This window comes from Bos javanicus, chromosome 1 (assembly GCF_032452875.1).
Source record: "Bos javanicus breed banteng chromosome 1, ARS-OSU_banteng_1.0, whole genome shotgun sequence".
NCBI classification, from domain to species: domain Eukaryota; kingdom Metazoa; phylum Chordata; class Mammalia; order Artiodactyla; family Bovidae; genus Bos; species Bos javanicus.
In genome coordinates, this window is record NC_083868.1 from 25,022,321 (window position 1) to 25,047,500 (window position 25,180).

The 25,180-nt window shown below is 37.0% G+C and overlaps 1 protein-coding gene and 1 long non-coding RNA gene across 10 annotated transcripts in view; one reads left to right on the forward strand and one right to left on the reverse strand.

Annotated features, from left to right (window-relative positions):
- The window catches only part of ROBO2 (roundabout guidance receptor 2), a 652,403-nt gene that overhangs the window by 267,192 nt on the left and 360,031 nt on the right, over nucleotides 1–25,180 (forward strand). The gene's annotated exons all lie outside the window — the stretch shown is intronic.
- The window catches only part of LOC133256000 (uncharacterized), a 63,228-nt gene that overhangs the window by 37,352 nt on the left and 696 nt on the right, over nucleotides 1–25,180 (reverse strand). Inside the window, exon 2 of the long non-coding RNA XR_009739084.1 lies at nucleotides 20,874–21,001. This is a non-coding gene — a long non-coding RNA (uncharacterized LOC133256000). The remainder of the gene's footprint in view (nucleotides 1–20,873; nucleotides 21,002–25,180) is intronic.

Genomic DNA, 25,180 nt, shown 5'->3' on the forward strand with positions numbered 1-25,180 from the left:
TTTGACACTGTGAAGGTATAATATTCGTAGCAGTCACAGCTGACTAAATAGCAAGTTACTGTCAGCAGAGGAGTGACCAGAATACTTTGACGGGGCTTCAGAAGACTTGAGTTCAGTTTAGTTTTCCTGTTATAGATAAAGTCATCATTCTTCATGAATGCACTCCCATATGCATAGCAGCATGCTTGGCACTGTGGAGTAGATAGTGTAAGCAACTATGCCCTTCTGGTGCTACAGTTAGCACAGAAGATATATGTATGTGTGTGTTTGTATGGAGAAGGCAAAGATACACACACACACATATATATATAATTGAAGAAAAACACCGATTATGAAAATTGTGCTCTAATGTCTACTTCAGTGTTACTATGTTAGTGACCAGGAATCTGAGAAAGTAGGGGTCTTGAAATATGGAATTAAGGAAATTTCATGGAAAAAAGTAGAATTTAAACTATGTACTGAATACTAAGTAGGATGTGTATGGCAGGGAATAGAAAGCATTTTAGAATGAGCAGAAAAGAGAGGCATGCATGAATAAAATTAGTGCTCTTTCACGGATTTGTGAAACATTATGTAAAACAAGATTGAGAAAAAAGCTGGAGTTAGATCTAGGCTAACCTGAAATTCCCAACATTCACTGGAAGGACTGATGTTGATGCTGAAACTACAATGCTTTGGCCACCTGATGCAAAGAGCTGACTCATTGGAAAAGACCCTGATCCTGGGAAAGATTGAAGGCAGAAGGAGAAGCAGGTGACAGAGGATGAGATGGTTGGATGGCATCACCGACTCAATGGACATGAGTTTGAGCAAACTTCAGAAAATGGTGAAGGACAGGGAAGCCTAGCATGCTGCAGTCCACGGGGTCACAAAGAGTCAGACATGACTGAGCAACTCAACAACAACAGCAACAGCAAAACCTAGAAATTGAGCTGTGTGTGTTGTGTGTATAATTGCTCAGTCATATCTGACTCTTTGCGACCCCATGGTCTGTAGCCTGCCAGGCTTCTCTGTCCATGGAATTCTCCAGGCAAGAATACTGGAGTGTGTTGCCATTTCCTTTTCCAGGGGATCTTCCCAACCCAGGTTTCGAACCTGGGTCTCCCACATGGCAGGCAGATTCTTTACCGATTGAGCCACCAGAGAAGTCCCAAATTGGGCCAAGTATGCTCAAATTGCTATTGAAATTGCAGGGGTTGGGGGTGGGACTGAAAGAGATGCAGATGGCAGGGTTAGTATTGGGAGGTGTTTTATTTAGGAGAGGCAACTCAGGAGGGAGTCAAGGTCGATTTGTAGAGAATAAAGAATGAAAGTCTAGAGAGAGGGAGGGTGTGATTGCAAGATTAGTTCAGGCTAATAGAGAGTTATGATTATAGAGTGGAAGTGAGAAATAGATTTAAGGGACTAGATCTGATAGACAGAGTGCCTGATGATCTATGGACGGAGGTTCGTGACATTGTACAGGAGACAGGGATCAAGAATATCCCCATGGAAAAGAAATGAAAAACAGCAAAATGGCTGTTTGGGGAGGCCGTACAAATAGCTGTGAAAAGAAGAGAAGTGAAAAGCAAAAGAGAAAAGGAAAGATATAAGCATCTGAATGCAGAGTTCCAAAGAATAGCAAGGAGAGATAAGAAAGCCTTCCTCAGCAATCAGTGCAAAGAAATAGAGGAAAACAACAGAAAGGGAAAGACTAGAGATCTCTTCAAGAAAATTAGAGATACCAAGGGAACATTTCATGCAAAGATGGGCTCGATAAAGGACAAAAATGGTCTGGACCTAACAGAAGCAGAAGATATTAAGATGAGGTGGCAAGAATACACAGAAGAACTGTACAAAAAAGATCTTTAAGACCAAGATAATGACGATGGTGTGATCACTCACCTAGAGCCAGACTTTCTGGAATGTGAAGTCAAGTGGGCCTTAGAAAGCATCACTACGAACAAAGTATCACTACAAACAAAGCTAGTGGAGGTGATAGAATTCCAGTTGAGCTCTTTCAAATCCTGAAAGATGATGCTGTGAAAGTGCTGCACTCAGTATGCCAGCAAATTTGGAAAACTCAGCAGTGCCCACAGGACTGGAAAAGGTCAGTTTTCATTCCAATCCCTAAGAAAAGCAATGCCGAAGAATGCTCAAACTACTGCACAGTTGCACTCATCTCACACACTAGTAAAGTAATGTTTAAAATTCCGCAATTTTAAACAATTTTAAACAGGCTTCAGCAATACATGAACCATGAACTTCCAGATGTTCAAACTGGTTTTAGAAAAGGCAGAGGAACCAGAGATCAAATTGCCAACATCCGCTGGATCATCAAAAATCAAGAGAATTCCAGAAAAACATCTATTTCTGCTTTCTTGACTATGCCAAAGCCTTTGACTGTGTGGATCACAATAAACTGTGGAAAATTCTGAAAGAGATGGGAATACCAGACCACCTGACCTGCCTCTTGAGAAACCTGTATGCAGGTCAGGAAGCAACAGTTAGAACTGGACATGGAACAACAGACTGGTTCCGATCAGAAAAGGAGTATGTCAAGGCTGTATATTGTCACCCTGCTTATTTAACTTATATGCAGAGTATATCATGAGAAATGCTGGGCTGGAAGGAGCACAAGCTGGAATGAAGATTTCTGGGAGAAATATCAAGAACCTCAGATATGCAGATGACACCACCCTTATGGCAGAAAGTGAACAGGAACTAAAAAGCCTCTTGATGAAGGTGAAAGTGGAGAGTGAAGAAGTTGGCTTAAAGCTCAAGGTTCAGAAAACTAAGATCATGGCATCTGGTCCCATCACTTCATGGGAAATAGATGGGGAAACAGTGGAAACAGTGTCAGACTTTATTTTTTTGGGCTCCAAAATCACTACAGATGGTGACTGCAGCCATGAAATTAAAAGACACTTACTCCTTGGAAGGAAAGTTATGACCAACTTAGATAGCATATTCAAAAGCAGAGACATTACTTTGCCAATAAAGGTCCATCTAGTCAAGACTGTGGTTTTTCCTGTGGTCACGTATGGATGTGAGAGTTGGACTGTGAAGAAAGCTGAGTGCTGAAGAATTGATGCTTTTGAACTGTGGTGTTGGAAAAGACTGTTGTGAGTCCCTTGGACTGCAAGGAGAACCAACAAGTCCATTCTAAAGGAGATCAGTCCTGGGTGTACATTGGAAGGACTGATGCTGAAGCTGAAACTCCAGTACTTTGGCCACCTGATGCAAGGAGCTGACTCATTTGAAAAGACCCTGATGCTGGGAGGGATTGGGGGCAGGAGGAGAAGGGGATGACACAGGATGAGATGGCTGGATGGCATCACTGACTCGATGGACATGAGTTTGAGTAAACTCCAGGAGCTGTTGATGGATAGGGAGGCCTGGCGTGCTGTGATTCATGGGATTGCAGAGTCGGACACGACTGAGCAACTCAACTGAATAGAGAGTTAATATTGAAGGGCAGCCTGGTATGCTACAGTCCATGGTGTCACAGAGTCGGACGTGACTGAAGTGACAGGGCAGAAGCAGCAGAAGGAGTAAAGATTACGATGAAGAAGACCCTTCAGAGGAATAGCAGGCAAGGTCTGTCTACTAGATGGAAGTAAAAGAAGGGAGATAAGAACGAGATCCTGAGCCTGGGTGACACCAAAAAAGGCAGTCATGAAATAAATATGGGATGCAAATATTTCTATAACACTCATCATATTTGCATACTTAAAAAGAGAATTCCTCATTCTTCTGTAAACATACAAATCTGTCATACACATCATATAGTATATATACACAACATGGACACCAGTGCATATGCTGTAACCTTAATCACTTTTGCAGATTAGCACAGATTCACAGCCAAAGAGAAATTGATACAGAATTAAATATATTATACAGTAGTAGCAGAGTCACATTTTTTGTTATTGCTCTTATTTAAGCTACTGATTCTGCCTAGAGTTTTATCATTTGCAAAGCTGCCTTATGTATTCCAAAGTATTTTCTAAGAAAAAATTATTTAGAGAATTAATATAGTCTATAGAGGAGCCACTCAGGATAGAAGTAATCAGTAGTAGCTTACAATTCAGATTCTTAACTAAATATTTAGGCAGGGACCTAAAGAAATGTTTATTCATTCTAATTCAATTTAGTACAATGTAAGGAGCATGAATGTAGAAGCCCACTGTTTTGTTCTTCCCTCCTCCCTAATTTTAAAGAGGTTAGTTTTATATCAGTCTTTTTAGTTTTTAGTTCTGTCTTTGCTATGCTACAGAAAATACAGATGCCAGCAGGCTGAAAGAAAACAAATTGTTTTTAAGAGGAAGAAGAAATTGTGGTACATTAAGCCCAGTTATTTTCCTGTTTAGGTTGCAGTCCTTACTTTTAAAATAAATCATGTGAACTTCTTTTACTTTCTTTCTGCTTCAATTTTTCTTCTTTTATTAAAACCTCAACACTTTAAATAATGGGTATTTCCAGAATTTCTTTACAGGAGAAATTTAGGAGCTACAGTCTGATTTGAATAGAGAGACTGGCGGACTTGACTTAAAGCTATGTTGGAATAATAGATGCATTTAAAAACTTAGTTATGTTACTGATTTAAAATGATAAAATTTTCTAAAGATGCATTTATTCAGACTTTGCATAATATTTAAAATGTCCAATTTCCCAGTGAATTTTATTATTACTATTATTATTGTCATGATAGTTATAACAGTGACTGGGAGAGGTACAAAGCAGATTCCCATCATTGCTGATAATGTAATCAATTACATTAGCAAAATACAGTTTATAAATGATACTTAGCAGTGGCTCCTGATTATTTCTCTGCAGCCTGCATTCCTTTTGTATTTGCATGTGTGTGCATTGCTCCAAAATGACAGAATTATCTACATATATACAGAGATCCGTGTATTTATTCATTTATCAGTCTGTCCATTCCACAAATATTTAATGAGTTCCTATCACACATATAGTTGTGGATATCTAAATTCACATGTGAACAGAAACAAAAATAAGTTTTTGTGTACCATTCATTTGCAAAACAGGCATCAACAGTCAAGGGAAAAATTCCCTTTTCTAGCCCTCTGTATACTCTTAATAATAGTTAAAATGAAACCCTTCTTTTATTTTACAAGCCAGTCTTTAAATACTGTAACTGTCATTATTACTAGAGACACAGTGTGATGATCAAAGACATGAGTCAAACTAAACTGCCCGATTTTGTCACAGGGTAGCTGTGTGTCCTCAAGCAAGGTACTTGACCTCTCTGAGCCTCCGTCTTCTCACTTAGAAAATGAGGAAAATAACAGTACCGACATCACAGGATGATGTTACAGACTGAACTAATGGCCACCCACTCCAGTGTTCTTGCCTGGAGAATCCCAGGGATGGGGGAGCCTGGTGGGCTGCTGTCTATGGGGTCGCACAGAGTGGGACACGACTGAAGCGACTTAGCAGCAGCAGCAGCAATCTCTATATAAAGTATTTAGAACAATGCCACAAACAGTGCCCTGATCGTTTAACCATGACTGATCTGACTAAAGCTGTATTCCTTTTCACTGTGCTGCATAAGTATTAGGCTTAACGTCTCCATCTTTCATAATCACTCCTAAATATTAGTGAGTTTTATTAGCTAAGGGAATAAAACCAATAAACATATAATTACACCTGTTTTTCTTTTATATTTGACATGTATTCTTGGGCTAGAAATTCTTAAAATTTATGATGGATTCCAAATCTAGGTGATGGTGCCAGATTTCCAGGTCTATTCTCTACCGTGTTCCACGTCACTATATTATTTTGGAAGATTTAAAATACATTGTAATTTCAAGCATCTAATGGGAAATACACTCAATATTCTCTAAATGACAAAAAGATAAAATAATACATTAATATAGCCGAAATATATACTTGGAAGGCAGAAATAGCAGCTGACTATGACCTTCTTATTGAAAAAATGACCCAGAAAATGGACAAGGAGATTTCATCACTTATTTCCTGCTTCGAAACCAAAATCTTAGATGCCTTTAAATCCCTATTGGATAAAGTTGGCTTTTTGGTTGTTTATGAAATACCAAGTGATTAAGGGAATGTTGAGCCTTTTATTTTCTGATTTTTTTCATCAGCGTCTTAATAGAAAGCAGCACTTATATTTCTTTCCTTAAAATGAACAATAGCCTTTATTTTTAATCCCTCCATAGCTAGGATTTTTAGAACTTACTATGCTACCGACTTCAAAAACTAGATTTTGGTAATTCCCTCAGAATACACGTTTGATTCTGGACATTAACATACAATAGTACCTCCATGCCATGTTCTGTGTTGCTGCAAAGTTTAAGTTAAATTGTATGTACTGAGTAGCATGATGAATTAAAAACTAGATTCCTACAGTATTTTTCATGTTGGAATATGGACTTCTCAGAGTGGACACTCAGAGCATGTGTTGTTCAGTGAGTAACAAAAGACAAGATAAATGAAGCTGATACACTGTAGAAGGCAAAAATAACCAACTCATATGTTTGTTTTGTCATCATTGTTATTCCTATGGAAAATGTAAATATTTCATGTTTACAACAGAGTGAAAATGTGTACATGTATTCCTACAACAATTAGAAAATATCTACTGTGTAAACTTACAAACTAATCTCCTTGTCTTTCCATCACTCAGAATTGAGTGGGGAAGAAAGATAAAACAGGAAGACAATTAAAATATAGATGCAAGATCTAAGGATAAGGTGAGGTTACTCTGGGAACGTGAAGGTAGCACTTCAATATTTTGAGAAGAATTAAATCTCCATTTCACCTTCGTAAGGAGGTGTGGTGCTGGGATCTCTTTACAAATGAAATGCAGAGTGATTAAAAAATGGACTGCCGTAGCCTGCTGTAATAGAATAGCTCTCCTTCTTATCACCAAGTAACACCTCTTATGTATTTATTTTTGGTTAGTCCTATCTAGGGCCTTCCTGGGTGGTGATAGTGGTAAACAACCCCACCAATGCAGGAAACATAAGAAACATGGGTTCGATCTCTGGGTTGGGAAGGTACCCTGGAGGAGGGGATGGCAACCCACTCCAGTATCTTTGCCTAGAGAATCCCATAGACAGAGGAGCCTGGCAGGCTACAGTCCATAGGATTGCAAAGTGTTGGACATGATTGTAGCAACTTGGCATGCACACAGTCCTGTCCAACTCTTTTGTGACCCCATGGACTGTAGCCCACCAGGCTCCTCTGTTCTTGGGATTTCCCAGGCGACAGCACCGGAATGGGTTACCATTTCCTTCTCCAGGGGATCCTCCCGATCCAGAGATTGAACCCATGTCTCCTGTATTGTAGGCAGATTGTTTACCACTGATCCATCAGAGGAACTCAACACATTTTATAGATGTCCTTAAAGTTTAAACCTATAAATATTCTACTTCATTAAGCATAAGGACCAGCTATGGACATATGCCACTGGTGTCTACTTTCCTTCAGCGATTTAGGGGATGGGAAGATGAAGGGTATGTTCACCAGATGGAGCTTGTCAGATTAGCAACTGGAGCAGAGTAAATATCACTGTCATATTGTTTGTCTTTTTTTTGAAGCATAAAGAACCCCCTCTTTAAAGTGCGTGTGCATATTTAATGGTTGAAAACAAAACAGCAGAAGGTTGGCTGGTGGTGTACCTCTAGCCAAGTGGCCATTGCCTGAAGGCGGGTTTCTGCTTTCCTCATAGTAGGGAACATTAGCAACCAGTGGCTCGAGAAAGGCAGTCAAATAAGTCTCTCGGGGCCCAGTCAGCCACATGAAGTGAAAGCCGTTAGACACAGCAATGAGATTGCTGCTCCAGAAAGGGCTTACCACATATATTACCACATAGGCTTTGCCGGGCTGCCAGCTCACTGGACTTACAAATGTCAAACGTGATTTAAAAGGTTATTATACTATCACGAAGGAAGGAAGATGATTTTCCATCACTGAAATTTCTATTTCATTCTGTGGCACATACTGCATCTCACAGAGTCCAATATTGCTAAATAACCTGCTTTTATCTTTAATAAGTGTTTTATGGAGCTTAAATTGGAAGAACCACTTTCACTTTATTTGTATTAGAAAATTTGATCTTTTTTGGTCGAATAGCAGTGTGATAAATTTGGTATGTTCATCTATGTATTGTACTTAGGAGACTGTTCGTACAAGGAGAGTGAATTTGTAATGTGTCAGTTTTGAAGAGGATACCTAGGTAAGCTGTAGTTTTGGGCAAATGCATTTGTAAGCCTATAGTATTTCACACTAAAATTAAGAAATATATTCCATTATTTATTTCTCTTTGGGTTTGTTACAACTGGTCTTTAAATAGTCTACTTTCCCAATTCTTTGACCCCTTAGGGAATGTTTATTTGCTCATAAGAACTCTTATCTTTCATCCTCCAACACGAGTTTAAACACAGTTATGTTTGAAAAGTTGCTCAATAAAAGTGGATGACTGTTTGTTTTGATTTTAAGGGGATTTTGACCCATAGTTTGCAACATCTGAAAAACAAATAATCTTTAAGGATAGCTGATAAAATATACAATAAACATCAAATTGTCCAAATGGAATTTTTAAACACTGCATTCATAAAAGAGGTTATGCGTGGGTTTTCCACTGCCCTTCTGAAAGCCTTCTTCACTAGATTTCCTAGCACATCACTGTGATTGCTTTTTCAGAGTGTTAGACTATAAAACTGAAGGCTGCCTACATATCCAAGTCCCAGAATGGGCCATGCATGCAATATGTTAGCACTATAGGCTGACACCTTTGGGGCTGGTGTTCTTAGGTGGGATATAAAAAGAACAGAAGAGTACAGTCTATAGTGGTGAGATATTATCAGTTTCCCCCTCATCTCCAAGTCTAAAATGTTAAGTTAAAATCAGTGAATTCACTCATGTTCACCTGGCATTATCAAAATTAAATTAACGACCATGGTAGAAAGCATTCTAAGCCTGAAGGATAACATCTTTCTCCAAGTTCAGTATTTATTTTAAAATGATCATTTGTCATAAGTGTGAAAACAAAAGGTCACAAAAGAGGAAAAATAAAACAAAATAAAAAATAAAACAGAAAACTATTTTGAATTTTTAAAAACTACCAGACTTCCATGTGAAAATATTACTAAAAATTAATGTTTTCAGAGTTTTCCAGAGTATGAAAGTAGCTTTATATTATTTAAATGAGAGTGAACCAGAATATCTACCAAAGAATTTTGTGTGTTTATATGTGTGTGTGTGTGCATTCTTTATTCTTCTTCAGAAAAAAAAAGAACCTAAATATATTTACTTTCTGTAACTTCTTTATTATTGTAAAAATATATTAATAAGGCATGGCAAATTTTTAAGTTTAGTAGATAATGCGAATATCCTATTCCCCTTTCCTTCTACATAGTAACAATAGAAAAGGAAGAATCATTTTAAATAGGAAATAAAAATATTTTGTTTCAGTTTTGAAGTTTGCTCAAACAGTAAGTTTACTATAATAATGTATTTATATATCCAGTAACCAATGATGTAGTTATGTTAGTATTTAATTTTAAAAGAATCCTCCTAAAATATTTCAAAATATTATGCATATTCTAATTGGATAGAAACTTCCTTTCACAAATCTCTCACATTTTTTGAGAGCTGTATTAGTATGTGGAATTCCCTGGTAGCTCAGTCAGTAGAGAATCTGCCTGCAGTGCAGGAAACCCGGGTTCAATCCCTGGGTCAGAAGATCCACTCAAGAAGGAAATGCCAACCTGTCCAGTATTCTTGCCTGGAAACTCCCATGGACAGGGCATCCTGGTAGGCTACAATCCATGGGGACACAAGAGTTGGACACGACTTAGCAACTAAACCACCACCACATTAGTATGTGTCAAATTAGCAATACAATTTGGTTAATAAAATATAAATAAATGTTTATAACTTTTTGAAGCATTCAGTTATTTGGGCAAAGCAAAGTTTATATATAAACTCAGTTATAAAGTATGATCATTAATATGAACTGTATCTCATAAAATTATAAAAATACAATAAAAGTGTTCCTTCACTTAGCTTTTATTAAAATAATATATGTATTTAAAAATGCAATGTGGCAGTAATTTAAGAGGTAAATTCACTAGTAGACCAGTGAACTATTTACTGAAAGTTAAATTGAGTTTTGAAAATAAATATTTTTTAAAAGATGGAGATATAAACCATTTAACATGAAACCTGTTTATGTCAGTCTGTATGTGGGATAAATTTATCTTCCTAGAGGATGAGATGGCTGGATGGTATCACTGACTCGATGGATGTGAGTCTGGGTGAACTCCGGGAGTTGGTGATGGACAGGGAGGGCTGGCGTGCTGCGATTCATGGGGTTGCAAAGAGTCAGACACAACTGAGCGACTGATCTGATCTGATCTGATGGTTCTATAATAGCAAAATTATTAACTGACATCTCTTAATTTAGTTCAAAAATTAGAGGAATGTGTTATCCTAGAAACTTTGTTTTCAAAAGGCATTAGAACATTTATTTAGAAAACTTAACCTGAAAATAATATGTCATGCTGATATTGCTTTGCTCCTGTCAGGAACAAAGGTATTCTGTATGAAGGACATTATCTCCACATTTGACAATATAGAGTGTTGCTTTTCATTCTAGTTATCCTTGAAAAATGTTCAATAAATGCATTCTTTCCACCTCATCACCAGCCTCAAAAATGGATACCTTATCACTTTAAATATCGTATTTTACAAAACAGTCGCAACTTTAAGCATGCATAATATAGTTGTGTGGAAAATACGGTACATTGTGTGTTTGTTTGGTGGCTCAGCCCTAAAGAATCCGCCTGCAATTCAGGAGACACGGGAGACGTAGGTTTGATCCCTGTATTGGAAGATCCCCTGGAGTAGGAAATAGCATCACACTCTAGTATTCTTGCCTGGAAAATCCCATGGACACAGGAGCCTGGCAGGCTACAGTCCATAGAGTTGCAAAGAGTCAGACATGACTGAGTGACTGAACACGCAACACACACAATATCTTTTCTGCTGTACTGTGTCATATGTGTGTTTCCTGTGATATGATATAGAATATAATAGTGTTTCTGACAACTGAACTTTGTGGATGAGAAATCAAGTTATTCCTGCAGCTTTGTCTCAGCTTACAGATTTAGTTCACATATGTTTGGGTGGTATGAAAATAATGATGGGGAGACACCAAGTTGGTATTTTTCTTTGTTAAGATAGAATTGTTCTGTTGGAACCAAGTAACCTGACGCTAGTATTATCTCTTAATTTCAGAAAATTATAGATTAGAATATATTCTGTAGGATTTAAGTCAACTGTTTAAAAATAGAATTTCTCATTTTGGCCAAGGGTTTCATAGTAAAGAGCATCCATGGGTCAAGTGAGTAATGTTTGTGAGGATGGACTGCAGTGACCTGGACAGTCCATACCCTGAAGAAAGATGGGCAAATTGTCTTTAAACACTTTGTGTAAACCTTACTCAGGGCTCCCACTGATGACATCTTCATGAGGTTCTAATCATTCTTTATATAACTAATGAGGATTTTCAGTAAAGAGGGGAGTAGAGAGATTTTTGTCAAATCTGCGTAACATATAAAATTTCTTTTGGAAACAACCTGAGTTAAATTTAAAATATTAACTATAAGTGAGTTGGGTAGATGAGATTTTAATTTGACTAAAGGAGAGCATTTCAATATTTCTACTAAACTGCATTCATACAAAGAATACATATTTGACATATACACAAGGAAAGTTAAATATAAATATTAATTTGAAAGTTTCAGAAAATATGGTTATTCATTCATTTCATGCTAGAGGTAATAAGTTCAAGCCAAGAATTAAATCCTGTTCTTTGAAGGCAGGAATATCTTATTTAAATTCCCTGGATTTGGGGAGACTTCAGTTCACGCTACCATTATCAGTTTTCTAGTGATATGTGAATAAAATTGTATTAAAACATAAATACCAGCACCTAGTTAGATGTTCACGGGAGACCATCTGTGTAAAAGAACCTCTAAGTGACCTAAGACTTAAAAATTGTGCTGATGAATTTGAACACATTCTAATAGACTAGAGTGATGTGGACCTGAAAAGAGAAACAGAGACTGCTAGATGCAAGATGCTAGGTTTAGGTACTAGAGTATCTGCCAAAGAATTTAAATAGTGCTGTTTCTGAGCATTCATGTGTTACCATAATATTATGGCACTAAGACAGGTTAGTAAAGATGATCAGTGACTTCAGTGAAATGGAAGTGACCAGGGAGTTCTATAAAATGCCTGTATTTGTGTACAAAGCCATTATGTCATCCACCCTGTTCAAAATTTGTAGATATTTTGGGAATACTGTGCTTTTTGCAGATTCAGAAACTCAGTATCTAGAGAAGTTAAAATAGCTGATCAACCACATGGCCATGCATACAGTAAATAGCTGATTTGGGGTTGGATCCAAGGTCTTTAGCCTAATATTATTTCCACCATAAATCAGGAAGATAAATGAATACTGGGTTCTAATTCTGATTCTACTAAAATGGCCCAAATATACTTCTAAAGTATACTTTATATATATATACTTCTAAAGTAGGCCAGTATTAATTGTCTGCAATAGTAGCTCTTAACCTTGACAGCACATTAGAATTACCTAGAGACCTTAATTAAAACTACCAATGGCTCCTCCCTATCTAAGATCTTCCCACCCAAGGTCAGTTCAGTCAGTATCTCTGTGGCTGGGATCAGGTCATCAATTTTGGGGAAGGAGGATGTTAAATCTCAATTAATGTTTATTATAACCAGGATTGAGAAACATTAGTTTAATGTTTTGTTGTTTAGTTGCATCCAATTCTTTGTGACCCCATGAGCTGCAGTACACCAGGCTTCCCTGACTTCGCCGTCTCCCGGAGCTTGCTCAAACTCATGTCCATTGAGTCGATAACGCCATCCAACCATCTCATCCTCTGTTGCCCCCTTCTCCTCCTACCTTCAATCTTTCGCAGCATCAGGATCTTTTCTAATAAGCTGGCTCTTCGCATAAGATTGCTATAGTATTGGAGCTTCAGCATCAGTCCTTCCAGTGAATATTCAGGGTTGATTTCCTTTAGGGTTGACTGGTTTGATCTTCTTGATGTCTAAGGGGCTCTCAAGAATCTTCTCTAGCACCACAGTTCAAAGACATCAATTCTTCAGTGCTCAGCCTTTTTTATTATCTGGTTCTCACATCCATACATGACTACTGGAAAAAGCATAGCTTTGACTAGACGGAACTTTGTTGGCAAAGTAACGTCTCTGCTTTTTAATACACTGTCTATGCTTGTCATTGCTTTTCTTCCAAGGAGCAAGTGTCTTTTAATTACATGGCTGCAGTCACTGTCAACAGTGATTTTGGAGCCCAAGACCCTTGGGCTATTGAGTTTAACATCTAAAAAACCAAAATTTATTTTCCTTCTTTTTTATTTTCATATCTATTCTAATGTATGTTGGTTGTTATTAAGCCATATATTATGCATTCACAACATACAAATATATGTATATATATATATACATCCTTTGCAGAAATACAGTTTCTGAGATTATTCTTCCCAAATACAAATTTAGGGAATGAAGGAAAAATGCAAAATGTGAAGCCAGCTAAAAGGAAAAATGGGAAAGATGCTATGTTTTTTAAGGCGGAAGGGAGTTTGTTTTAAAATGTTATTAAAATATAGTTGACTTAAAATATTTTAATTTCTGCTGTACAACAAAGTGACTCAATTATGCATATATGTATTATTTTTTCATATTCTTTTCCACTATGATTTATCACAGGGTATTGAATACAGTTCCCTGTGCTATACAGTAGGATTTTGTTGTTCATCCATCCTACATATAATCGTTTGCATCTGCTAATATCAAACTTTCAATCCTTCCCTCCCCATCCACTTTCCTCTTGGTAAGGACACGCCTGTTTTCTACATCTGTGAGTCTATTTTTGTTTCATAAATATGTTCATTGGTGTTGTGGTTTAGATTCTGCATATAAGTGATATCATATGGTATTTGTCTTTCTGACTTACTTCACTTAGTATGATAATGTCTAGGTCTGTCTGTGTTGCTGAAAAAATATATATACCATGCATATACATATATATGTATGTATATATACCACATCTTCTTTATGTAGTCATTGGTTGCTAGACATTTAGTTTGTTTTCATGTCTTGCTCAAATAATACTGCTTGGGAGGAGGGTTCAGGATGGGGAACACATGTATACCTGTGGTGGATTCATTTTGATATTTGGCAAAACTAATACAATTATGTAAAGTTTAAAAATAAAATAAAATTTAAAAAATAATACTGCTTTGAACATAGAGGCTCATATATCTTTTACAATTATAGTTTTGTCTGGGTATATTCCCAAGAGTAGGATTGCTGAATTAAATTAAGCTCTATTTTTAGTTTTTTGAGGACCCTTCATACTGTTTTTCATAGTGGCTGCAACAATTTACATTCCCACCAACAGTAGGAGGATTTCTTTCTCTCCATACCATCTCCAACATTTATTAGTTATAGAATTTTTAGTGATGGCCATATTGACTGGAGTGAGAGTACCTCATCGTAGTTTTTATTTACATTTCTCTAATAATTAGCTATGAGGAGCATTTTTTCATTTGCCTATTGGCCATCTATATTTCTTCTTTGGAAAAAATGTCTATTTAGGTTTTCTGCCTATTTTTTGATTGAATTGTTTGTTATTGACTTTTAGGAGCTGTTTGTATATTTTGGACATTAAGCCTGGTCATTAATGTCATTTGAAAATACTTTCAGTTTGTAAGTTATCTTTTTGTTTTGTTTATAGTTTCTTTGTTGTGCCAAAGCTTATGCATTTGCTGTTGTTTAGTTGTTGTGTCTGACTCATGTGGCCCCATGTAGCTTGCGCACTCCTCTGTCCATGGTATTTCTCAGGCAAGAATACTGGAGTGGGATGTCATTTCCTTCTCCAGGGAATCTTCCCACCCTAAGGACTGAACTCACGTCTCCCACCTATTTGTTTATTTTTGCTTTTATTTCAATTTTGCCTTGGGATACTGACCTAAGAAAACAGTGGTGTGATCTATGTTGGAGAGATGTTTTACTTACGTTCTCTTCTAGGGGTGTTTACGGTGTCTTGGCTTACATTTAAGTTTCTAAGATATTTCAAGCTTATTTTTGTGTGTGGTGTGAGGGTGTGTTCTAACTTTATTGATTTACATGCAGTTGTCCAGTGGGAAAGATGCTTCTTTTGTGTGTGTGTTTGCGTTATTTATTTGTTTTCCTAGTTTCTGATGTTTGAACCTAGAGGCAGTGAAAAAGCTTCTGTTGATTGCCGACAATGTGCTGAGTGCTTACAGAGAGATTCCTTTTTTCACCCTGCCCCGAAGAAGCCACTGGATAATGAAGTAAGGTTCATAATTTGGATCACCAGATTTTAAAAAGATGTTTGTACTCAGTTTATCTGTCAACCCTATTCCTAAGCACTTGCTTCTCCAACTAATCTCTGTACCAGTGACTTTAGCTTCCTTCTCAGATGTGTAGAGGCAACTGCCCTGACTGCAAAAGAAAAAGTGTCATCCTTCCCACCTCTAGAGACAGCCTAGCCGAAACTTCCCTCTGGACAATCCCAGGAAGAATCAAGCATTCATATCTGCAAGAGCCACCTTGGTGCCTGCAGTTCTGTGGAAGGGCCTGTAGGGAGATGCTTATAATATTTAAAGCATTGTCACTTGCAAAACAGCATGAGTGAGGATTAAATGTTAGTGTGAAAGTGACTTCCTTCATTCCTGAATATAAATTCTTCCTCTAGACAATTCATAGTAAATCAAAATGGTGAAAGTGATATCAGACCTTAGCTCTTTCTTCTATTAAAAGTGTTTAAATACTTCAGATTAATTTTCTGTGTACTATCTAGTAAGGACTTCTAGAGATTCTTTATTCAGAGTCAGATGGCTTCTCCTATCATTCCAGTAACTGAGAGAAGAAAATTTCCCCTTATTCAAAATTTCAGTGGATCACATACCAAATTTTAAGGATACATAAACTCAAGCCTAGAGCACATTTATGGAAAAATTAACTGTCTTTTTAGGAAGCTAAATATAAACATGTAATAAAATTGAGTCCATGTTTATAACCTGAGAAAAGTTTTAGAATAAGTTATTTTCTCTACGTCTCTTAAACAGAGAATTGCAGGTGGCTGAAAATCTATAGAAATTAAAATGAGAAAGATATTTTTGGAGATCCTTTCCAGGAGAAATGAATTTATTTTCTATGTTCTAAGACCACTAAAGCAGATGTGAAAGCAAGACAGTGGCTCCAATTCTGTTTGGAGTATAAAATCTCTGCAATTGAGTATATGTGTCTAGAAAAGATTTTTATCTGTGTCTACTTATCTTGTTTTTCAGTTCAAATCTGGTTCTTAAAAAAAAAAAAAAAAGGAAAAAAATGTTAATTTCCAGAGAGAGCAACTGTGTCTTTCAGAAAAAACCTGAATTTCTTTCCATTTGAGATGTCTTAAAATAAATGGAATTACAAAATGTTATCTTGTTTCACTTAAGACTCAAGGTCTCTTATCAAAACAATTAATTATTCAATATCCTGATAGATAAAAAAAAAATAATTTAGGACAAACTTACTTTCTATGACCATGATTTACCAATTCAGTATTTTACCATTTAAATATAAAATTCAGTTTGCATAGTAGTGATGAGCTTTAAATGAAAAAAAAAAAAAAAAACCATAATGGATTAGGTCTGATATAGCTTTTTTGTCGAGAGTAAAGAGGCTAATGTAATATAAGCACTCATGAGTAATCAGATGTCTTCTGATGAATGAATTGAAATGTCATAGCAGAAGTAACCCACCATATATTTTGTTATGAATTTCTGTGGGTAGATTTAAATTCATTTTCTGACTCATTTAATTTATTTAATCAAAACAGAATCTAAGATGCATGAAAAAAATCAATTTTGGTAATAAGAGATTTACCTCAATGTATGTATCCATTTCTAATCTTTTTCTTTTCCTCATCAGTTAACTGGACTGTTATTTGTGCAACTGTTCTCTACAGCTTTGTTTCTGGTTTTTGCCAAAGGCCACACAATTACATAAAAGCATTTCCAATGATATTGTAGGAGTGTGTGTACACTAGAAATACCCTAGTGTTTTCAATAGCTCTGATCAAATGTATCTTTTACATGATTTCTCAGATTTCATAGATGAGCCATATTTTTGCACAATTGGATTGCTGAAAACACAGTCCGTTAGGGATATATGTAGCTATTTAATTGGACTTCTATTGTTTTCCTCTTCTCATCATCTTTGGTAAGAATATAATTACTGAAAATATTTTGAAGCCACTGAGTTTAGATTTTCATTTCTCTGATAATTAATGACGTTGAGCATCTTTTCATGTGCTTGTTGGCCATCTGATTTCCCCTTTGGAAAAATGTCTGTTCAGTTCTGCTGCTCATTCTTTAGTCAGGGTATTATTTTATGTTGCATTGTATGAGCTGTTTATATATGGTGTATATTAACTCCTTATCAGTCATATCACTTGCAAATATTTTCTCCCATTCAGTAGTCTATCTTTTCATTTTGTCAATGGCTTCCTTTGCAGTGCAAAATCTTTTTAAGTTTTATTAGGTACTATTTGTTTGTTTTTGCTTTTATTTCCTTTGTTTTAGGAGATATACCCCCAAAAATGCTGCTACGATTTATGTCGAGTGTTTTGCCTATGTTTTCTTATAGGAGCTTTATGGTATCTGGTTTTACATTTAGGTTTTTAATCCCTTTTGTATTTATTTTTGTGTATGGTGTTAGAGAATATTCTAGTTTAATCCTTTTACATATAGCTGTCCAGTTTTCCCAGAACCATTTACTGAAGAGACGTTCCTTTCTCCATTGTATATTCTCATCTCCATTGTCATAGATTGACCATAAGTGTGTGGGGTTTTAGCTACCCTGGTGGTGCAGTGGTAAAGCATCTGCCTGCCAACACAGGAGCCGCGGGAGATGCAGGTTCGATCCTTGGGTCAGGAAGATTCCCTAGAGGAGGAAATGGCAATCCACTCCAGTATTTTTGCCTAGGATATCCCATGGACAGAGGAGCCTGGTGGGCTACAGTCCATGGGGTCGCAAAGAGTCAGAGATGACTGAGCAGCTGTGCACACAGACACGTGTGGGTTTAACCACTTCTTAGCTTCCAAAGATTCTTACTCTTTATTAGATAGTATAATATGGTCAATGGCACCCGACTCCAGTACTCTTGCCTGGAAAATCCTATGGATGGAGGAGCCTGGTAGGCTGCAGTCCTTGGTGTTGCTAAGAGTCGGGGACAACTGAGCGACTTCATTTTCACTTTTCACTTTCATGCATTGGAGAAGGAAATGGCAACCCACTCCAGTATTCTTGCCTGGAGAATCCCAGGGACAGAGGAGCCTAGTGGGCTGCCATCTATGGGGTCACACAGAGTCGGGCACGACTGAAGTGATTTAGCAGCAGCAGCAGTATACATACCTGAATCTTTCCACAACTAATTGTCCTCTGTTTCAAACAACTATCTCACTTTCTCATCCTCATCTCTCAAAATAAATGATTCGGAAACCTTTTATACCTTTTAGAATTCTTGCCTGCCTTTAGCAGTTACTCATGTATATCACGGAGAAGGCAATGGCACCCCACTCCAGTACTCTTGCCTGGAAAACTCCATGGACGGAGGAGCCTGGTAGGCTGCAGTCCATGGGGTCCCTAAGAGTCAGAAACGACTGAGCGACTTCACTTTCACTTTTCACTTTCATGCATTGAAGGAAATGGCAACCCACTCCACTGTTCTTGCCTGAAGAATCCCAGGGACGGGGGAGCCTGGTGGGCTGCCGTCCGTGGGGTCGAACAGAGTCAGACACAACTGCAGCGACTTAGCAGCAGCAGCAGCAGCATGTATATCAAAGCCTGTTGAATTCCAGCTGCTTTTGTAGATGGATGATGTAGATGGACAGAAATCAGATGATTTTGTTTTTACAGCCATAGGCTATTTTTAATTTAATATTTTTGAATGCTTTATTAAGGAATAATTTAAATATAATATTATTTTCAGGGGTACAGACTAATGATTTGGTATTTGTACACATTGGGAAATGATCACCATAATGAGAATGGTTACCATCAGTCATATCTAGTTTTTAGCAGTGTTCAAATATGCAATACTGTTATTATTAACTAGTCTGTATTATTATTATTATGAAAGCTGATTTATGAATGCCCTTTAGAGAAGCAGAAAAACTCACATTCCTGTATCTAAGCTAGATCAGTAGAGAAAATGAATGAGTTCTTTTTGACTTACCTTTCGATTCACACATAAACCATGCTGGAAATAGTAAGAGAGTAAAATATAACATGTCTTTTTTTAAGATTTTTGAGTGAGTGTCTAGACAAGTTTGATAATTAATCATTTTTGTTCCCCGGCCATAAAGTATAAGATAGATTCCTCTCACAAGCTAACGAGTTTAATGACTGTGTGTTTTCTTATGTTAAACCTTAAATGTTTTATGTGAAAAGCACACAAAGTTTGTATTATTACTGTGTGAAAATGTCTACCTTGACCCAAAAGAGGAAACAGTCTTTACTCATCTTGAGAATGAAGTAGGAAACTGCACTTCAGAATTCACTGTCAGTTACTCACGGAAATGACTGCACACATTTTTAAAATTCAGAAATCTTAATTATCACCAAATCTATAAATCTATGACCTTTGTTCTTCTTGCCTGATGGCTTTTGGAGTCATGCTTAATTTCACAGCTGACAGTACAAAGCTTATCTTCATTTCTTAAAATGTCTAATTGGAACTTAGCAGCTGTTTTCAATAAAAAGAAATGCCTCTACATGAATATGGTGTACGCTGCTCCTCCCTTCATCAAGGAAGAGATCTAAAGAATGAGATAATGAATATCTATCTACCTTCATTACTTTGGGCACCACATTTTATCATGGTACAATGGTTTAGAAATTCCATGGTAACAAACAGTTCAAATTTTTTCAATGGTTAAAAAAAAAATCAATCCCTCCTCTGGGCTATATGCCTATTGTAGGTTGGCTGGGGCCGTGGTCTGGTATAGGCATTAACTTTCCTTCATCAGCAAGGGTGAAGGAATATTGAACTCTGGTGATAGGGGCAGAGGAAAAGGAAAGTTCCAAAGGCTGTTGCAACAACATAAATACTTGAGCCTGTAGTAGCGTATGGGCTTCCCTCGTTTGCAGATCGTAAAGAATCTGTCTGCAATACAGGACATGCAGGTTCGATCGGGTCGGGAAGATCCCCTGGAGAAGGGACTGACTATCCATTCCAGCATTCTTTCCTGGAGAATTGTATGGACAAAGGAGCCTGGTGGCCTACAGTCCATAGAGTTGCAAAAAGTCAGACACGACTAAGCAACTTTTATTTTTTCATAGTAACACATGCCATATTCTATCACAGTTCATAGGCTGCATGAAGTTACATGGCCACAGAAACCCACAAAGAAGTCAGAAGGCAATCTAGTCATGTGTCAAGAAGGAGGTACAACCAGACACATAACTAGATTGCCTTCCCAGGTGGCACTAGTGGTAAAGAATCCGCCTGTCAATGCAGCAGACACAAGAGATGAGGTGGTTCAGTCCCTGGGTCAGGAAGATCCCCTGGAGGAAGGCATGGCAACCCACTCCAGTATTCATGCCTGGAGAATCCAATGGACAAAGAAGACTGGCAAGCTATAGTCCATAGGGTTGCAAAGAGTTGGACACAACTGAAGTGACTTAGCACACACACATGCACCATAATGATTATACAGATATTAACTACAAATCTCCAATCTCAGCATAGACCCATTGCTACCAACCTCATTTAGTCCAGATGCTTGTTTGACTCCATATTTGATGTCTTGACCTTTCAAAACCGACATCTTGCAATGGCCTCTTTTTCTTTCAACAGAGATCTTTTCCATATATTACTTAAATGATTTTTTATCTTAGGTCAAAACAAACATTAATGAATATGTCATTAGTAACTCAACTCAGTGATTATGACATTGATTCAGCAAGATTAAGTTTTACACATGATTCTGCTATCAGTGAGTTAAAGGATATTTCTCATCATTCCCTGGGACTTAGAGTTTCTGTGTTTTGTGTGCCATTTTTTAAGTATTAGAGTAGAATGTGTATCTTTAAGTCCTAACATCATAGGACTGATCGGGAATTGTTAAAATGTATCATTTATTGCTTATATTTGAACAAGATTATACAGAAAGCATCATATATCAGATGACTCATGGTGGGAAGGAAGACAAATTATATTGAGGTTGTTTTATTCAGTTCATTGGAGAGCAAGGCTATTATATAATCTCCTGTAGGAAGTGTACCTGCAGGTTGTTTTATTAAAAATAAGCTAATCTTTTGGTTTTGGGGGCTAAACTTCAGTGGCACATTTACTCTTTTACAACAATTTCAAATAAAATTTCAAATTTTATAAGTATCTGCTAAATCATCATTATTTTGTAAGCTCATGGATATTTTGAATTAATAATAATAATAATGAGAATGTGGCACAGGGAGAAGAGTGCTGAACAAATTCCTGTTACTTATGAAGTTTATTTAATGTCTCCAAAACCTCAATTTCCTCTTCTATAAAATGGAGAAAAAAAAATTAACCTTTCACAAACTAATAATACAAACTTGGAACTACACCAGAGTTATTTACAGAACACTCTTAGCATAACTACACAAATAAAAATTTCATAAGTGTGATGGTACATAAACAAGTATACAATTTTAAATGGAAATTAAATTTTATATTTAGGCCACATTGATTTTGTCTGATCTAGCTGCTCTCACATATTAGAGTTACAAAGTCTGAGAGTGAATGGCATTCTGTGATGAATTCTAACAAGTCTAGGCTTCAAATTTGACAGTGTTGCACCAAACTGAATGATTGTGAATTTGACTTGCTCTTTGCTTCTCATCTCTGAAATCTAACAAAATTATAAAAGTTAAGAGCTGGAAGTTACTTTCAGTTTGCATCCTTCAATCCCTTTACTTACATTTAAGAAAACTGGGCTGTTATCAGTTAGGGATTTTATTCAACTCGTAGTAAAAGACGTCTACAAGTTAATGTCATTATAAATTATCAATTTATGCGCCCAAAGTGTTTGTAGATTGTTTGACCTCCCTCTCATAATTGCATCTGTGTTTTGCAAGAAGGTCTGCACACCCTCTTATTTACGGAATAATGAGAAGGAAAAAAGGCTAGAGGGCAAGTGGCTAGTGAGTCTGTCTGCTTTTAAGAAAAGCAGAGCCAGTGTGTTTTGCTTACAACTCTCTGCCCTGCATTTCTAGCGTTCTTGCCCGGAGAATCCCAGGGATGGAGGAGCCTGGTGGGTTGCCGTCCATGGGGTCACACAGAGTTGGACACGACTCAGGCGACTTAGCAGCAGCAGCAGCAGCAATATTGAAACAAGGCCGGGCAGTGCAGTCTTATCACTGATCACATTATGTCTCCCCCCAAAACTAGGGTTCTATTAACATACACACACCAAAAAAGAGAATAAAGATATTACATCAGAAACTGGTGGTCTCTGCCACAAAGGCCTGTTTTCCTGTTATAGATAATAATGTTACAGCATTTATCTTACTTATATTTGCTAGTACGATTGGGCCAGAATCTTAGCAAACTGGAGTGATAATTAATAAGAGACAGTGTAAATTAAAATTACAGATTCTGAAAGTGAAACTGACTTAGAGGCAACCCAGGGCCCCACCATTTGCACAAATTACTTAATGTCTTTATTTTATTTATTTATTTTTTTTACTTAATGTCTTTAAACCTCAGTTTCCTGAAGATACTTTGGCACCTCCTTCACAAGATCAAGTTCAAAGTTAGATAAGACCTGTAAAGTACAATACCTAAAGTGAAAGTGAAAGTGAAATCCCTCAGTTGTGTCCGACTCTTAGGGACCCCATGGACTGCAGCCTATCAGGCTCTTCCATCTATGGGATTCTCCAGGCAAGAACACTGGAGTGGGGTGCCATTTCCTTCTCCAATGCATGAAAGTGAAAAGTGAAAGTGAAGTCGTTCAGTCATGTCCGACTCTTTGTGGCCCCATGGACTGCAGCCTACCAGGCTCCTCTGTCCATGGGATTTTCCAGGCAAGAGTACTGGAGTGGGGTGCCATTGCCTTCTCCAACAATTCCTAAAGACAGTGCCTAAAATACAATATTCACTCTGTATGTACTTGGTGCTGCACCAACCACCCAGTGTTCTTTTATACATTTTATGATTGAGAAGTTAAAGATGTTTTACATTTTATTGAAATTAATGTCAAAGTAATAGTGTTTATCAAATTACTGTGCTTTAGATCATCAAATAATTTGCTTTAGTGCCCTTAAGGTTCTTCTGTAAGATGACAGTGGTTATTATTCATCTTCTATCAATCTCTGTATTTTTTTCATTTATACTGTGGATTCGTCTTCTAGAGATATGCCCAAGTCATGATTTTGATTAGCCTGTGCTCTTTATCTAATATTATATTACCTGGAAAGTAATTATATTTCTATTTTTCATTTTAATCTGGTCTTATCACATGGGCAGAATGGGCTTTGGTTAAGTCAATCAAGAGCTAATTGCTCATGTGCCAGGTGTTCTGAAGTCTTCCCTTCCAATCTTAAAATAAAAAAAGTAACCAATGAAGCCGCAGAAGTCTGATACATTTTATTCATACATCAGTCTAATAATAGAGAAATAACTGTTCCCTCTATTGCGTATTTTAAACTTCTCCTATCCCTGGAAATATAGATTTTTTTCCTTTTAATTGCCATGGCTTTAGTCATTGATCAGGTCTGATGCAGAAGTTTCCTAATTTAAGTAAGAAGAAGGAATTGTCTTTGGACCTGCCTAGAATTGCTGCAAACTAATAACCTAATTGCTCACGCTGACTGACAGAACAAGCATTGACTGTCAGTAGTCCAGGCCTTTGTCTGTTCACTGGAATTTATCTATTTGAGGTTTCTCCATTGACTAGGAAGTTTATACTACAGCTGACTGTGTTATGAGTAAGACAGCTTTAATTGAAACCTCTAAAGAGTAAAGGAAAACAGGGAAAAAAAATATACTCTTATTTTTTTCCACTATCAATAATGCCTGGGCCTGCCAGTGGTACTGAATGCCAATATTGAACATGCCTTTTCTTTCATGTAAAATTTTAGTATAAAATTATTCAAATTATACTCTATGTCATAATGCCTGTGTTCTCTAGTTATATACGAAATGGATTTAAATGAAAGTTAAGTGGATTTCATTCACCCATTCATATTTTAAAAAGCACTTAGGGAGTCTGTTGGCTTATCGTCCCTGTCCTGTTGCTGTTCAGTCTGCCCCCAAGTGGTGGAGAGACTAAGAACCTCAAAAGGTAACTGTGGTTAGTCCTTGACTTACTGCTGCAATTGTGTACCTGATTGATTTTTGTTGGTATGTAACAGCTGAACAATTTGAAATTTATTATATGTAATACGAATGCACCTGTTCAAATCATAGCAGTATAATACTTGAAAGTGTGACTGTATGTTTTAATTCAATGCACTAAGTAAATAAATTTCAAAACACACAGCCACCTTTCATGGAACACATAAAGGGTTTATTTTATACTCATTTTCTTCTTCCCTACCTGTTAAAAAAAAAAAAAAAAAAACACTCCCTGCTTTGGGCTTATATTAGAAGACATTTTCCCTCTTGATTTCTAGCAGTTGCTAGCTGCTATTGTTGAGTTTTAATATTCAATGTGACTCAGAACTGGAATAGGAAGTGGCAACCCACTCTAATATTCTTGCCTGGAAAATTCCATGGAAAGAGGAGCCTGGCGGGCTACAGTCCATGGGGTTGCAAAGAGTCAGACACGACTGAGTCACTGAACACGCACATGATTCAGAACGCTTCCTTTTTTTCAAGATCTTGGGAGCTCACTCCTGTTTCATTTGTTAAAATGGCCTTTGGGGAATGACAGTGATTGTGACAGATGGTAAAGGAATAAGAGTGCACTTTGGTGCTACCTCTGTCGTTCCCTCTTGATCTCTTTCCACTTTCTCAAGGCAAATTATAGATTTCCTTTTGCCTCTAGAGGGACACGTAGCAGTTAGCAGTTGTGGTTCTTTGTTTCTG